This window comes from Ostrinia furnacalis, unplaced genomic scaffold, assembly GCF_004193835.3.
Source record: "Ostrinia furnacalis isolate ACB-3 unplaced genomic scaffold, ASM419383v2 OfSCF4391, whole genome shotgun sequence".
In the NCBI taxonomy this organism is placed as follows: domain Eukaryota; kingdom Metazoa; phylum Arthropoda; class Insecta; order Lepidoptera; family Crambidae; genus Ostrinia; species Ostrinia furnacalis.
The window spans coordinates 53,056-70,917 of NW_021134630.1; the positions used below are offsets into that span (position 1 = coordinate 53,056).

Genomic DNA, 17,862 nt, shown 5'->3' on the forward strand with positions numbered 1-17,862 from the left:
TATTAAACTACATCGTCATGGCCGATCCAGGTTTTGTTCATTCATATTAACCTACATTTGACACCAAGTAAAACATGAAAATGATAATTATCCTGTAACTTATTTTAGAACATAAACAAGCTCTACACAAAGACTACAAAAAATGCAAGGACAGAGGTGCGGGTTTAAAAACCTGAAAACTTATTTTCAGATTTAAGGCACAGGGTCCTGTCCAAGTATACTTAGTGACGCATGAAGTCAAGTTGAAGGCGCTTGAAGAGCGATGTGATAAAAGGGTAGTGTGAGCGCGCGCGCCGCCAGTACTCAGCCCGCAGGCCGCACGAACGCAGTGGCGCCCGCGCACCGCGACTCACACGCCCGCTACCCTAGCGCCCCCACCTCGAAACTTTGCTTTAACCCGTTTACCCTCGGTAGTGCTTGTGCTCTTGGACTGCAGAACATAAATCCTGGACGGAACATTGACAGCCACAACCAGAACTTCCCATTCAGGTGAGTCTACGAGAAAAACGTGCGTGAAATTCACCTCGACTAAGTCATGTGATGATGCGGACTCGTAAAGCAAGGCAGTTTGAGTTACTTTGAAAATTTTACAATCAGTTGTTCATAACCAATTGTTTTAATAAGGAAAATCTATTGAAAAATTTAAGATATCTCAACTTTAATTTATACGGTTGACCTTTTGAACAAAATAAGGCTTTATAGTGTGATCAACGTGTATCTAGTAATTACCTAAATGGTAAATTAAATTATGTGCATTAAACCTATAAATGTCTGTGAAATTCAGTATTACTTATAATTTGTTCGGAGTCCAAAGAACATTTTGTACGTAGGTACCTATCTTATTGCAAATCGCTTACACAAATAATGGAGATATAGATTTCCATTAGAGCGACTACGTAACGCTAAGATAATATGCGGTAGCGACACACAGCGCACAGGTACAAAATCTCCGGCCTCGCTCCAAATTGTCTAATTTTTACAAGAGATGCTAATGAATGACAATTCATTTGATAACTTGCTAGATGAGACTCGCTCGCAATCAAAGGTCACGTGCGAGATGAAACGGACTCCGCATGAGAGGCCATTGTTTGCGATTATCCTTGAAACGCGAAAAATTCTTGAACATTAATGCTAACCACATTCCACTCCTCTAATACAGTTCATACAAACGTAAGACATCAACGAAAGTTTGTCAACATTCTGCTGTGACAACATCCGACGCGACCGCCGCTCTGCACATTGTCTACGTACGCAACAGCGGTGGTAACTGTTAATATTAGTAGATAACATGCAGTGAACGCAACAGTATACTAAGAAAGGAGCTCGGTTTTGAAGCCAAGGATCCACCAAGGCGTTCCACAGGCGTTAGTATTCCCAACGCGTGTGGCAGCGAGGCGGTGGGCGCGTGACGTAAGGTCACCTCGCCTGGCCACTGACATGACACGAGATTAACATGACTCCTGCCCGCGCCTAGTGCTATATGGAACGTATTAATGGCCTCATCTCTAATAACTCGGCGAGTAAACTCGGGAAACTAGGAAACGCTCCTCATGGCTTCCCGTCAGGGCAATTTTACCTAACGACCGCGGTAAAGTATCCACAAGTTGTAACACAAAGAAACCCTTTTAATTTGAAGTGTTATAAATTTTGAGACTTTAGACAAGAGGTAATTCGCTTTTAAAATATAATACAATCCCAGATAAAAAAAAACATTCGTGACGGTTTTAAATCACGATAAATACAATAACTTAATAGCCGTAACGTTAATAATAGGATATTTGCCGATTATTAGATTGGCATAATGTTACAATAACATAAAAATAACTTAAATCACATTATTGTGACTTGTATAAGTTGTAAGTAATGATAGATAATTCATTCAAAATTATATAGGTACTTTTAAGAAACTCTACATGGCCCGAAATATGGTTAACCTATCTCTAACACATGACACAACATAGAGTCGATTCGTAGTTTAGTGTCGCAAATAAAATATACATACAACGTGCTCTTTTTCATTTCCTGGAACTCTAGGGTATTAATAAGACCACTTCAAAGAATGGAATGGCATTACATTTTTTGTTAAATTCAACAATTTTTTTCGACTTATTTTTTCATACGAAATTATTTAAAAACTTAATTTTTCACTGAAATAATTCATAATTTACATACACTTATCAATAAAAACTCTGCACAAAAAGACTAGGTGACAATTTTGAAAAAAAAAACTAGATTGATGATACTATAATCTAAATCAACTAGGCATCTTCTAAATCTAGAATCCACAATATCTTCAAAAATATGCTTTTAAAAACACATATTCCTAAGACTCTTTAACTAGTTTTTATTTATAGAATATACCCCTAAAATTTCCGGAAAACAAAAGGAGCACGTTGTATATTAACTCAAAGTATTTCATGCATGCAAAATAAAATATTTTATTTAACAAATGCTACATTTGAAAATGAAATTTACAGGGCTTAATTTATAAAGTTTTATGTATTCAATAAAAATAAAAGGTGTATAATTAACATTGTATATTGTTAAACACCACTTGGAAATAGCGTTCAGTCCGGTACATCTGGGATTCACCTTTAATAACAAACAGTTTTTTTACTTCTTATAATATTTAAGAATCCATTTATGCTTTCAATGGTTGCTTGCTTTTGCAATAATTGTGTTTTTTCTTCCTATTGCGTTCTCTCATAGTACCTAATTGACGGAAAATATTATGCTAGCAAATATTTTGTTGCTGAATAGATCCACAAAAAAAATGGTTTGAAAATGGTTAAACTGACGCGAAGTTCAAGAAAAAATATTGTAGGTAGTATGATAAATTAGTAGGTACTTTAATAAATTATTAAGTATCCATATATTAAGCATCTAGGAAGTCATTTGGCTCTACCACGAAAACTATTGACAACCAATAGGAATAATGTAAGGTAATCAATGAAGGCTGATTATCTAAACAAGGAAAGCTAACATCGGAAATCTTGAAGGTCTGCGAGCTAGTAAATAAAGAACCCAAGTCGAAACTTGATTAATTTAAATTTAATAAAGTTTGTAATGACCACTAACTACACGAACTCCTGGTTGACAAAAATATTTGCATAAATTAAATCGCGCCGGTTTGATGTTGCGAACAAACAGATTGAATTATTTTTTCCCACGTTACTATTACATACAATAAAGAAAAGAAGTGTGCATACTTCTAAAGATAGACTTTTTAGCTGACTCTAGACTACAGCTACAAGTCAAGTTTCATTGAACCTTATTCGAACTTTATGTACGAAAATAACCTCACAACCGGCTTTTGCGACAGCCTCTGAAGACGACATTGAGTTCCTATAAGAAGATAATTATTTTGGATCCGCTATTTGTGAAACAATAGATGAATAAGCACACCGTAGGTTGTACATCTTTATAATTCTAGAGGTTAAATCCTTGAAACATCTTTCTAAACCTTCTGTGTAATACTTTATGTATTTTTTTTTAATTCAGAAAGAAAAAATACATAGATTTCCTGAAGAAAATGAAAATAAAATACGTTTATTTCGAACTAGGGTCCATATAAAAAGTTTATAAAAATTGATTAAGGTTAACAGATGGGATGGTCTCATTGGCGTTAATATTTTCAAGGGGCCAGACCTTTCTGGTGTGTGGGCCCGGCCGAACTACGAACGACTAACCTGCCAATCTCCAGCAAATTACCTTTTTCATGTTTTTCAGGATGCAACACAAATCCATACACAGATATGAAACGTCGTTTAAGAAAGTTTGAATGACTCTGTGCTTAATAATAATTATATTAGCACGTACACTCGGAGTCATTTCTCGAACAAATTAACAACGTTACTCTAAAATGTACAATAACGTGTTTTTCCATTGTCATTAAATATTTAAAAATATAATAATCAGAATCATCATAATCTGATACCGTTACTTATTAACCTTATTTATGTATCTATGCCAAATAGAAAGATATTTACGGAAAGGCTACCCACCCATCCGGACAAAAACGATGAAGCTAAGTATGTGTTACGATGAGAACAACTTTCTCCATCGAAAAATATCTGTAAATTTTCAAAATAGTTAAAAATTAAAAAAAAAACAGTAGGTTTTGTCGGTCCCATAAAGAAATCGGTCCTAATACAAGATAAACTGAACCCCTTGCTTTTCCCATTATCATACGACTTACTTACCTATATAAATGATAATGAATCCCATATTATAAGGACAGTAAAATTATCGTACTTATTGCATTTTCTGTCTCAATTTTCATTTCAAAAGGAAATTATCATACATTTTAATTACCTAAAAGTGTCACGTTTTAGCAACGGAAACGAAAAAGTTCATTGACCAATTGAGCATCAAGTCCTTGACTGGCTACAGTTTAATATATTGGCCTCTTAGAATGTATAAAACCTGATTTATTAATTATCACCATTTTATATGCAATATTCATAAAGTTAACCAGATTCTATGATTCTTGTTTCTAAATCTTTTCGCATCGCATTTTTATTGCAATACAGAGATGAATGATTATAGCGCTGTACTTTCATTAGCCGAAAAATATGCTGACCTTACTCTTTACATGCTTAAGGCACTGTTCCTGGTTTAACATATACGTAAAGTGGACATATTAATTATACTTGAACCGCGTCTCGATCATGAACATCGGTTGATACCTTGTTCTCCAGTCAAAACAAACAAATTGTATGCATATTTTATAAACGACATTTTTTTTGTTCACCTATCACGGTGGCAGACGACATGTCCAAATTTTTATGAATTATAGCAAAAAACTAGACAAATACTTACTTGCTCTCAAGTCAGTAAATTCTAGAATCTATTTATATTTTATGTTCGCCAAGCAAACAATCTATGTTCTGTGCAAATGATCATTTATGTGGCACTTGAACGATTGACGCCAATAACTTTTTTGCAGACTGTGGCGTGTATTCAACAAAATAATATCTACGTTACCTTGGTTTTATATTTTTCACAATGTTCGCTATATGGCTGCAAACAACATACGAATGTGAAAATTACAAACGCAAACTACTGAGAGACATCATTGGAAACCAATGGGAAGTAATATGAAAATAAATGGTTAATTAAGCTTTTTCCAAGGTTACAGGAAAATCATTACATCTCCCTTCAAAAATTAATTGTAGTTACATATTTCGTGACATCTTTACCATGCGGATTCTATAAGCTAATATTGTGTGTGTACCTTCATATAAGTATAAAATTTAAATAAGCATTACCTATGCGTGCGTATTGTGTTCGAAGTTTGAACAAGAGGTAATGCTAGCAACCTCTAAATCGACTTGGGTGACCTCTCGATCATAAATTGGGCATTAGCAAGGAGCCAAGGATAGTCATTAGACGGTGTCGTGTCGCCGCGTGCACGTCCGAGGCGGCCTCGCGCGCTCGGGCTGCGCCTGCAAATGTTTACATTTGCGCCGGCGACGCCGTCCGCGGCGTCCACCAACGATTAGTTGCAAAATGATCGCGTCCGAATTGAGTTCAGGGTCGCGCGTGCTGCCTCCGGGTGTTGCGCAAGCAACGCATCGCCGCCCGACAACACTCACCTCCATCTAATCTTAATAAAGGTACCCGCAAATTAACCACCGACTTTGTAGCGGTTCCATGAGGACGTTGCAATCACAACGCTGCAATTGCTAATTGGCTCCGACTATCTAAACCAGCAGCGCGAAGGCTTTTTGTTTTCCAACCTTGCCCCCGACCTTTAGTGCTCAACTCGAAATACAATTAGATCTAAACNCTCTAAATATGCTGACGATGGCTATATAGAAATTGATGCTATCACTGTGCTACATATCAATGAGACATGTACCTACTACACGAAACGATGCTAATAAACAAAGGAAAGTAAGAATCGAAATTATGAATGTCTTAATTGTGTACATTTTGGACGAGGTTGCACTCTCAATAATCCAGACAGTCACAGTTCCGAAAACATTATTCTTGATTTTTATAGACGTTATTTACAAAATACAAATACAAAATACAAAATATTTTATTTCATTACAAAAGTTCATTAAATAACATACAGGGTTTGGAGTTTCCTTTTAAGCATACAGTTGCTTGTGTTAGGAAACACCGCTCTTGTGTTAACAATATTTAAAGTAGAACTTATTCAAATCTCTATTGTACCGCGTGTCAGTGTGTGTCAGTGTGTGTGTGTGTGTGTGTGTGTGTGTGTGTGTGTGTGCGCGCGCGTGCGTGTGTGCGTGCGAGTGTGTGTGTGTGTGTGTGTGAATACTATGTATAAGGTTTGACTAGGTTTTCGATATCGTCATAGTTTTTGGTCTTTTACAAAGTGCAATGTTGTATTATTAGCTATAATACAACATTGCTAGTCTTGCTAGATGTGATAGAGTTGCAATAAGGCACTCTACATTTTACATTACTGCAAGTTCACCTGACAATGATGGATTTTAAAGGGTTTTTCGTAAACGTATATACTAGTCGAGGCTAACACTATATTTTCCTTAAAAATCCTTATTTGACTTATGATTTAACTATCGGATTTTCCACAATTAGGTATCTCTGTACCGAATCACCAACCTAATAGTTCCCCAATCACGATGCACAAGAGCGAAGTGAGAATAATTTCAACAGCTAGCGACCGTGTAACACAACTCGTAGTTAATTCGTACATTTTGCAATATATTTCATGTTTTATGGTCACCATATTAATATGAAATGCATTACAACCAAGTTGGAGTTAGTTTTGCAACGTATAGCGAGTGAACACAATGAGTACAATCAAGGGTGTGGTGTACACATTTCGGCAATAGAATATTTTCGTAATATTTTGTTGAAATAACTAATCACTGGAGTGTAGCAAGTGGTTAGTGCTGAGTCACTCGCGGTAGCGCTCCACTTTCTGGATGCAATGTCAGTTACGCTCGCACGAGAGCATGGCTCCACGCTTGCCTTTCCGCCGCAATCGCGCCCATTGCATTGCCTAAATGAGAATTGCTTTATGCTCTTAACGCCCGCTGCCCGCGCCTAATGTAACACCAAAATGTGTAATAATTACAATCACCGCACATGCCATCATTAAGTTGTTCTATGCAAACATTAGTCTCTGCAATAATATTAATCATTCACTATTACTATCATGAATTGACTAGTGGATAAAATACACGAATACTTAAGCAATCGTTAGCGTCATAAATACTGATACTAGATCTGTGTCACTTTATCAATTTAAGCTAACTCTACATTTTTTATGACATACTCAGCTATTACACACAAAATTATAGTCATCGTTCTTATTACTGACGTTATGTAGAGACAGATACTTACTTATATCAGGCCAACGATCCCGCATTCGTTTTCATAAGTGCTTCATGGAGTTTGTTATCGCCCTACTTGTGCACCATATTTTATCTAATGGTTAAGCAATCTTATCAACTTAACCAAATCAAGCTATTTTTATCAGACTGGCTTGTAACCTCACCGCGGCGATCGCTACTAACTGTCACGTTATTTTCCGCGACTTGGATATTGGCAAAAAAATCTATATGCAAATTATCATATTATTGCCAAATGTCTATAATTCCACGTATAAGTCGACCACGTGTTTCAACACGTCACCCGTTTACCTAGCTTTATATTCAAGAAGCCCATTTATACTGTGTGGCTGTGGGTATTTTATGGAAAATTACTTTATTTATCAAGGAAATTCTGAAATTCAAATTAAAAGTACCAATGAATAGATAGAGGAGAGACAGTCACACTACGTCTCTACGTTGCCCTGGTTATAAAGTAACCAAGACAAAAACCATTCAGCATATTGAAAAGGAAATTTCATATGTACTTCCTAATAACACTGCAAGTTATGCTGTGCAGCGCACATATAAATAATATGTTAAGTTGTGACTCATCACCTGACAATACAACAAAGACAATCTGCAGTTATGCACAAGGTTCCGATCGGTCCATTTGATAGACAAACTTAGTCATTTTACCGATGAACTAGGAATTATAACAATGCCTACCTAAGTGATTAACCTCGGAAAAAAAATTGTTAGTATTCGCATCGAGCATCGATACATAGTAGCACCTCAAGCATCCTAATCAAGAATAAACGTCACAAACGTCGTTGGTGGGACTCTACATAATTTACAGTACAGTAAAAAAATTAACAGCACTTATATCTACTAACATAGATAGTAGAAAAAGTGAATAGCCACTTTTCAGGCTCTATTGATTTCAAAACGGAAATCATCGAAAATTCCGATGTGTAATTTTTTCAATGTTACAGGAAACGGTCAAAACCAAAGATTAAGGGTATATGGAAAGAGAAGTTTAGTGTTCTGTTTATATCCTCAGTTTTATCATACGTTGCGTGAAGCTAACAAAAGAAAGTGGAAGCAATTGCAGTGGCCGTACTACACATGTATGTAAGCCGAGACGATAGAAAATCGATCTACCGCGATGAGTGTGTGCGATCCGCGGAGACTAAGTTACTTTCACACAAACCGTTGAATGTCGTTTCCAATACAAAACGGAATTTCAGGCGCGTTGCGTGCGCCCACGCGCCAATGTCAATGTCGGCCGGCGGGATGTGCTAACAAACGTAACACTGAACATAACCACTGAACCGCTCACAGTATCAATAGAGTTCATAGAGGTGCTATTATAGTATTCTAACCTCATATTACGACTTTATAGGACTATTTATAAGCAGCTTTTCCTGGGATATTTAAACCTTAAGAAAAGAAAACCCATCGAGAAACTTAAGAGTACCTACACAAGTGCGTATCTATTTAGGTTTTAACACTCTAGAAATTTTAAAAAACAATAACTTTTTTAATTACTAGTTATGCAACAACATTATCTGCCAAGTGCTTGACGCAAACGCGAAGATCAGCTCATTTTGAAATAATAAAAAATACATCGCCTATGCAATCATACTTAGTCCGTTTTGTAATCTCAATTGCAAGCGCAGGCGTAGAGTATGTCCTCTATTTAATGACCCACCTTGGGATGATGGTCGTACATCTTTTCTCAATACGGCAATAGGTACTCGTACCTAACTGGCCCGGGGACTAATGTCAAAGTATATTAACAAAACTGAAATTATTTGTACCTATTTTGGAAGTTGGTTAGGATCTCATTGATCTTACAGAGGGCGATTCCATGATATACGTAACCTCAGAAAGCAAGAAAAAATCTGTTGGATCAAATTTGCGCGTGCCAAATTCTAGACTAACTAAGAAGCAATAATTAACTAATCTCACAACATTTTATCTCAACACTGTCGGCTATCTTACCACATCAGTCATCATAGAGCTTACTACATCTTACAAATCTCAACTGGTTCTCACACAAATAAACAATAAACATCAACACATCATTGTTATCATTGTTACTAGTAACTCGTAAAATAAAGGACGTTTTAAATTGTATGTACATATTACATCATGGATTATTCATTCTTAGATAAGATTAAGTAGAGCCGCGTAATCGCGTAATAATTCGAAAAAATACACCTTCTTACATGGAATCAAATTGATAATTATTAGATTTATATCAAATTATATTCTATTACAATATATAACGTATGATTAATTACTTATTAATTAGTATTGATTTGTATTGAATGATATAAGTACTCGTTTAATATTGAATAAATCATGAAATGACATGCGTTTTATTAAAAATAAAAAATTTAATTTAATCAATTACGTAGGCAATTAGTATCTAGTGTATTATAGTTTACGCACCGCACACGGGTCATAATATCCATACAGTGTTCCATTATATGCAAATATCAAAGGGCAAAAGCAAAGAATATGCAATAAGTAGGTACCTCTTGCTTTATTAAAAAGTGCTGGCAAGTTAGGCCTACATCTATTTTCCGCATTCAATTATTTCTACAGCTACCATTTTTGTTTTTGTAGAAATTAGACTTTAATTACTAAATTAACAATAGACGACGTATAATTATTTGATTCATTTAGATGCAATGCTCCAGACAATGAAAAATAGTCTCCTTATGATTACGTACAAATACATACCTACGTCAAATGGTCCTTACAAGGATGTTCACTCTTTACAACTCACTTTGTATAACATTTTTTAAAGATTTAAGGCTATAGTTTTCACAAAACGTGACACTGAAATTATAATGTACTCGTAGTAGGTACGAGTACATTATAATTTCATCAAAGTGCACCAACTAGACAAACCTTTGAAAATTTAATGGTCAGGTATTAGGTAACTCTACGCAAAGAAGTAATTAATGTCAGATGCGGATGGAACAATAGACAAAGCAATTTTTCCACACATTATTACGCTCACTAGTAATTTACTTTATGTACAACTTTAAACTCAACATAACTACGAAAAGTTCGTTAATTATCACTTAATCAAACATTAAATACCTACTTAATAATGTTACGATATCTTTATTGAAATAAATATCATGCAAGCATAAAACACATTACTTAAACAAAGATTTTGTCGCGAAAACAACTTGTTACATTACTTCACAAGTCGGGCTACAAAAATGTTTGCAAGAACATTAGTTATGTTATAAATAGTGACAACTACTTACTAAAATGGTGTTATGTGTACACAGAGTTCTAAAATAATAAGGTTGCTACTTGAAGGACAATCATCATCTAGAATCAGAGTACCGTAGTAAATGTGACATGTCATTTAAGGCAAATTTCCAAAGGCTGCTTGTGGCCAATTCAAATAAATTAGACACATGTAGCAACCAACAAAATGTCAATGCTATTGCATTCAATGCAAACCTTCAATATCATAAAACATCCGATTAGATCGAAGAGCTCTTATAGGCTGTAAAATTCAACCTCGAAACAGCCGGTAGAATCACCGTTAAATCGACAATTTCGTAAGTGAAAAGTTAAAAGTCAGAAAGCTTTCTACAAAGTTTTAGTTAACTTTGAAAATGACAAGGTGTGTAAATTCGTAGCTTAAAATTTTATCTAAGTAAGACAGTCTTATAAAACACGTGTTTATTAACTAAATACTTAACAAAACCACAGTCGATAATTAATATATTTATACTAATGTAAACATTACTTGCAAAACAATATACGACCTGTAAAAGATTTACATTTCAGGGACATGTTGTACTTGTAATACAACTAGGTACAGTTGCCGCGAATACTCGCTATTATTCGGTATTCGGCATTACTCGACATTTTTTTAATATTCGTCGAATACCGAATAATAGCTAGTATTATTCGGTATTCGGCGAATAGTCGTCTAAAATAAACTTTTAGTGAATAAAAAAAGTAATGAGTTAAAAATAATCATATTTTTATTATTTTCCCTAATAAAACAATACACAATATCAATATTATTTGTAATATGTACCTGTGCCTATCATATTCATGAAATTAAATTAGTTAGGCTTTTTAATTAATCAAAAAGCCTAACTAATGAAAATAGTCTTTCTGAATAAACAGAGCTTGCTGGTGTGATTAAGTATCGTTAAGCAAGCTTACTTAATATAGGAAATCTATTCTTATTGGTACTCAAAGTCCACCATTCATATGGGTTTATTTTTCTGTCAGCCTTTGCTAATGCGATGTAGTGGGCGATTTCTTCAGCAGTGGCATTCTTGGGGTGCTCTTCAGTAGGTTGCTCTATACACATCGGATTTTATAAAATTTATTTTATATGAAAATTAAAAAAAATAAAATGATGATATCAATTTTCTGACTTCACCATACCATTTAAATGACCATGTTAACATGGGCTAGTGTCGGCTCATATACCCATTTACCTAACACCCTGTAGATGATTCTTCAAAACATGCCCAAAATTTACTACATATAATATTTAGGTATGTATAACATGAAACAGAATTCTTTAACTTTATTGTTTTCTTTTCTCACAACCTTAGAAGAAATTAGAAATAATAAATTTTTATGTTTTTATGTCGAATAGTAATGTCGAGTTATTCGACTATTCGCCAAAGTGAATGGCGATTAATCGGTATTCGACTATTCGCTATAACCACTATTCGCAGCAACTCTAAATACAACATATTTAAATTTGCACTAACAAAAAGTTTTTTTAAATTGTATTACGTGTAATATGTGAAAATATAGATTGGTCGTACTTGTACTTGCGCAGACGCAGAACACACGTCTATCTTGATCTTTATTTATTCCTGTCGGTTGGAGGCCTAGCTAATACGTAAGTAGATAGACTCCAGAGACGTCGTCAGAATGTCAATGCCACTTGGTCTCGGGCTTCCCCATCAGAGCTTGTTTCAGTGGACTGTGAGTCACCGGGTCAGTCTGACAGACATTTATCTGTTATTATAACTGACGCACTCGATTGTGACAATTTGCTTGGATATTGCTTTAATTGTTTATTGCTCTAACATGGACAATAATTGCATATTTTTATTGACAAATAATTAAAGGTGCTTACTACGACTTATCTTAGCGTACCTATGTTTTTGCTTAATAATTATATATTTTATAGATATACGCAGGGGCGTACTAAGGGGCAAGGCGGGGCAGTGCCCCGGGGCCCCCAAGCTATTTCTCACATTTTCAAAATAAATAGAGAGAAATTCAAAAGCTTAATGTTAATAAACTTGATAAAACCTAACAAGTTTAGATTGCAGTGGGGCCCCATTTTTTTCATCCCATGGTTACCTAGCTACGCCACTGGATATACGACTATACGAGCAATATCCATTGAGAAGCTATGCAGCATCTAGATTGAGAAAAATTTGAATATTTAATAGGTAATATTATGGCTCAACTTCATGCAAATCATCAATATAAACTAGTTATATAGGTACTAAATGTAACCAACTTCGTACTTGGGCAAATGTTTAACTTTTTGTAAAAATCTAAACGAACACATCGCGTTTAACTGACGTTTTCCTTGTAACTTTTATGCCAGCTGCGTCTTCATTTCTTTAGCAGAGCAGGCTTCCATAGTCTCTTTGTTTGTTGAACCTGCTTAAACTACATTAAACGTCGCGAACAAGAATGTAAATAATTGTAATTCCAAGTACGACTTATTCCCACATGACGGCCGTGACGTGAACTCTCGGCGTGTTACATACAATCGGTGATTATAGAGCCTCGTAGACAATAATAGTCTCGAGAGCACTGACTATTGAAACCGCATTTGTCTGTAATGCACAGAACAGCAATCTGCGTCAACTTCTTCATTACAAAATTAGTCTATATTTTAACTCTTAACACATGCTTACCCCCAACAAAATAGTTTGCAAAACGTTTGCGAATGTTGTCACAAGCCGTCGCAACAACGAAATATGAGGCGGTAGGTATGCAAATTTGTATTTACTAACATAAATAAGATGTGCGAAAATTGATATTGCATGAATATTTACAAAATTCTCGGATATCTAAACTGGTTTTTAGTAGGTGAACAATTTTGAAAAAACCAAGAGATAATGAGAAACGGTGGAGGTAGAGACGAGGTGAGGATTAGCAAACCCATAAAATAAATTTTAATGCAGTGAATTGTTTTATCGGATATCTATTTAAAATTAAATGAATGGCATTTAACAATAATTAGGTATACCTGTGTACATTTAAAATTTCGGAGCGGTAAATTAATCATCATTATTATTTTCTTCAAAACCATTGAAAATCGAAAAAGAATAATATTTTATATTTAGTGAAAAAGCTCTAGTAGTTTTCAACTGAAAAGCTTGGACTGAAATTCAAATACATATTTCTATTTCTAGTTATTGTTCCTTAAACCAGTTTTCTTTTAAGAAAAAGTATTCTTATACTTCCTTGCCGGTTTGAGAATACGCTAATTGATATAAAAAGATGGCAACCCAAGTATTGTGCACTTGGTAGCCACCGCGGGGCGACAGAGTTGTTCATTTCGCTGTTACATCACACGACGTGCAGCCAATGACCCACTTAGGACACGAGGCGATCGCTCGTCTAATGACATATGAATAATCATATTGCTTTGACATATCAAACCGCGTGGGCTCATCCTTTCCAAGAGTCTCAAGCCTCAGTCTTGGCATATACCTACTAGGCTACTAACTACATACCTAGTTACTTTGTAGGTGTTAAGTAAAATTATTCACGCTTATCTCGCCTCAGTGGACGTCGCAGACCCTACCTAGTGCGCAGTCTACGACTGGTGGCGAATGTTGCAATAAATGCATTCGAGTTGCTCGGCTACCTGCGGCCAGTTGAAACCAAACAAATTATATATCAATTTACATTCATATAATCATGCATACACAATACTATACAAAGGCAAGATATGTGTTTCAACTATGTCAGAGGAATGAAAAAAATAGTTAATGTACTGTTTAAGATGTGTTGTGAAAACCGTTTCGTAGTGACTTGTTGCCGTATTACCAAATTAACATTCCTTCGTATTTTCATGATACCCATTGATGACTAATTTAATCAGGTAACAACTTTATCGCACTATTGATTTGAAGATAACATCTTTCAATACGTGAACTTCAAACATTAACTATCACGTTGCTTTGACAATGGACGTGCAAACACGGAGAATTCATAATCGGATTGAGATACATACCCATGCATAGGTATGTGAGAATTTTTCACCAATATTTTTGTAATAAATTGCAATAAAATCTAGGTCAACTTTTCTTAAAACCTAGTTCATTGCACTCACTTCAATAGATTATAGTTAAACTGGTTAAACCAACTAAAGCGATTCTTCTATAACGACCGTTTTTTGCTGGCGCGTTTTTCGCGTCTTTTTATTGGCCTTGAACCTAAAATAAATGTTGCAAAAACGTTAAACTTTTTGATGTAAGGTCTAACCTACTTTAGGAATATAATAAGAAATCTTGAAAATCTGACATAACATTACATACAATTTCCTAAGCTTTGAATTAAGGCGTAGGTCAAGCGAGGCTCAATGATCTCTACTATGTTTACAAATAAAGTCTTAATTAAAAGATAACACAATCGGTTAAGAAATATTACTTATAAGAAGATTTTTTTTTTATAAATAAGGTACCTATAAGCAATGGTTACGTCTTCATTATAGGTGCGCTTTTATAATATTATAATGTAGAGATGCGATGATCGGCTTGAATCTGGTGACGTACCTAAATATTTACGGACACACGCACTTCATTTTATTTATAGTTAATATCTAAATCAGTACGACACCTGTTTCGGCCTTAACTAGTCTACTTTAGAAAAGCGGTATTTCTTGTAAGTAGGTAAGCAAAGTAAAGGTAAGGTACCTTATTCTTTTGAATTTTATACTTTGACGTTCTGTCTAGTAAGCTACTAAATACCTACTTAATTATAAAAATCACACTAATCAAATATTTTCATTTATCTCATGTTCTTAAAAATCATTATTCGTCATAGGAGACAAGAAAAACTTATACAATATTATACACGAGGTTTGACAATTTTAGTGTTAACTCGGTTGCCGTACCTACAAATATATACAGATCTCCAACCTATACTATCTTATCGGTGGAATCAAATAAACGACGTGCCTAAACTAGGCCACTTGTATTGCAACCAGACATGACAAGATAAAAATATTTTAAATTACTATTTAATGTAGAGATGCGATGATCGGCTTGAATCTGGTGACGTACCTAAATATTTACGGACACACGCACTTCATTTTATTTNGCTTTTTTGCTCGACTTGGTGGGGGCACTGCCGTGCCCCCAGATTACTTATAAGAAGACATTTTTTTTATAAATAATGTTAAGCAATGGTTACGTCTTCATTATAGGTGTGCTATTATAATATTATAATGTAGAGATGCGATGATCGGCTTGAATCTGGTGACGTACCTAAATATTTACGGACACACGCACTTCATTTTATTTATAGTTAATAACTAAATCAGTACGACACACCTGTTTCGGCGGTATTTCTTGTAAGTAGGTAAGCAAAGTAAAGGTAAGGTAGGTACCTTATTCTTTTGAATTTTATACTTTGACGTTCTGTCTAGTAACCTACTAAATACCTACTTATTTATAAAAATCACACTAATCAAATATTTTCATTTATCTCATGTTCTTAAAAATCATTATCCGTCATAGGAGACAAGAAAAACTTATACCTACAATATTAAACACGAGGTATGACAATTTTAGTGTTAACTCGGTTGCCGTACCTACAAATATTACAGTACCTCTAGTACGAAAAACTTTCGAGTTCGTTTCGTTGCGTATTCAAAGTGTCATCGAAAAATTTTGTATGAAAAATTAAACAGCGCCCCCTAGGGCGGCTATAATATAGGGGGCGCTGTTTAATTTTTCATACAAAATTTTTCGATGACACTTTGAATACGCAACGAAACGAACTCGAAAGTTTTTCCTACTAGAGGTACAGATCTCCAACCTATACTATCTTATCGGTGGAATCAAATAAACGACGTGCCTAAACTAGGCCACTTGTATTGCAACCAGACATGACAAGATAAAAATATTTTAAATTACTATTAATAATAACGACTTCTCACTCACTTATTCGCCGACACATAAATTTAAGTAATAATTCATCTCGTTTGTAAAATTAACATTTAAAACTGATCCTTGAAATTTAAAGACGACACTTGCTACATTAAATTAATTTTAAGACTCGTATCTCTCATTTCATTCTGCAACATATATCGCAGTCATTCGATACTACTAATATCACGTTAGGTCATCTGACCCGATAAAATAAACCATTTAAACAATCGTATAAATATTGTCTCTAAGTCATTGCTCTGGGTTGAGGCGTAGTGTTTGCGTAAAGTACCAACATACTATAAAAGTAAGTAATCAACATTCATTCATTTTCATGATCATTTTTCTATAAGCTTAATTATTTTATCCATGTTAGTTAATAACATAATGTGTAATCTTACAGAGTGAAAACTATTTTATAGCTTTAGCAACTAAGTACTTAGCCTCGTGTAGAGTTCAAATATAAAAATCTGCTTTCAAAAGATGAATAAAAATGGACTTTACTAAATTATTGGAAATAATATTACTTACCTATGTATCTATGTAGCATAGCACTTTGTAGGTATGCAACACTTAATGTAGGTATCTAATCTACCTGCGTAAACGTTTTCAGAAAGTGATGGTATGTCCTCAAGTTACAGTGACTTTACTATACAGGGTGTTTCTTGTAAGGTGTCAAGCCGAAGGCAGGTGATAGGTGAGGACTAGACCTATCGATTTCACCCCCATGTATGTTCTACGATTTTTCATAGTTTAGAAGTTATTGTTAATTTTGTGATTTTTTCAAATTTTATGACCCAGTAGGCTTTAAATTATTTTATCTGTTTTTTGGGTCGACTTTTCTCAGATTTCTTTTTTTTAACAGATTCCCTATTAATTGCAGATTTTTGAAAAAAATAATCAACTTCCTATCTTTGATGCAAGATACAAAATTTTTGCTAGAAACATAAAAAATATGCTTTTAGCGGAACATTCTAAAATTTTCAACTTAAAGGTTTGAAAAAAAAAAAGAACTTCCATAGGTCCAAAATAATTTTAAAAACTGCGCAGTTTTCTGAACTTTCATAATTACACAAAAAAACATGTACTTAATAGGCCATTATTTTCTGTAATCGCTCCACTCAAGTGGCAAGTCGGAGATTCCGTTACATGTTTTTGACTTTCTTAGGACTAAGTAATGTTTGCAATCCCTTAAGTTTACGTTATGTAGAACACATTTAGAGACAATATCTGAAAAGAACATTTTTTATCCACAACGAGGAAGCTCTTGCCCTTCATCTGGTATACAATAGGGAATATGAAAATATTGATGAACTGCGGACAAAGCTGACTGAAGCACAAAACCAAATTAAAAT

At 34.6% G+C, this 17,862-nt stretch overlaps 1 protein-coding gene across 1 annotated transcript in view; it reads left to right on the forward strand.

Annotated features, from left to right (window-relative positions):
* The first annotated feature begins 285 nt into the window (after positions 1 to 285).
* The window catches only part of LOC114359440 (elongation of very long chain fatty acids protein AAEL008004), a 26,842-nt gene continuing 9,265 nt past the window's right edge, over positions 286 to 17,862 (forward strand). Inside the window, exon 1 of the mRNA XM_028313851.1 lies at positions 286 to 489. The gene's annotated coding sequence lies outside the window, so the exon portion shown is untranslated. The remainder of the gene's footprint in view (positions 490 to 17,862) is intronic.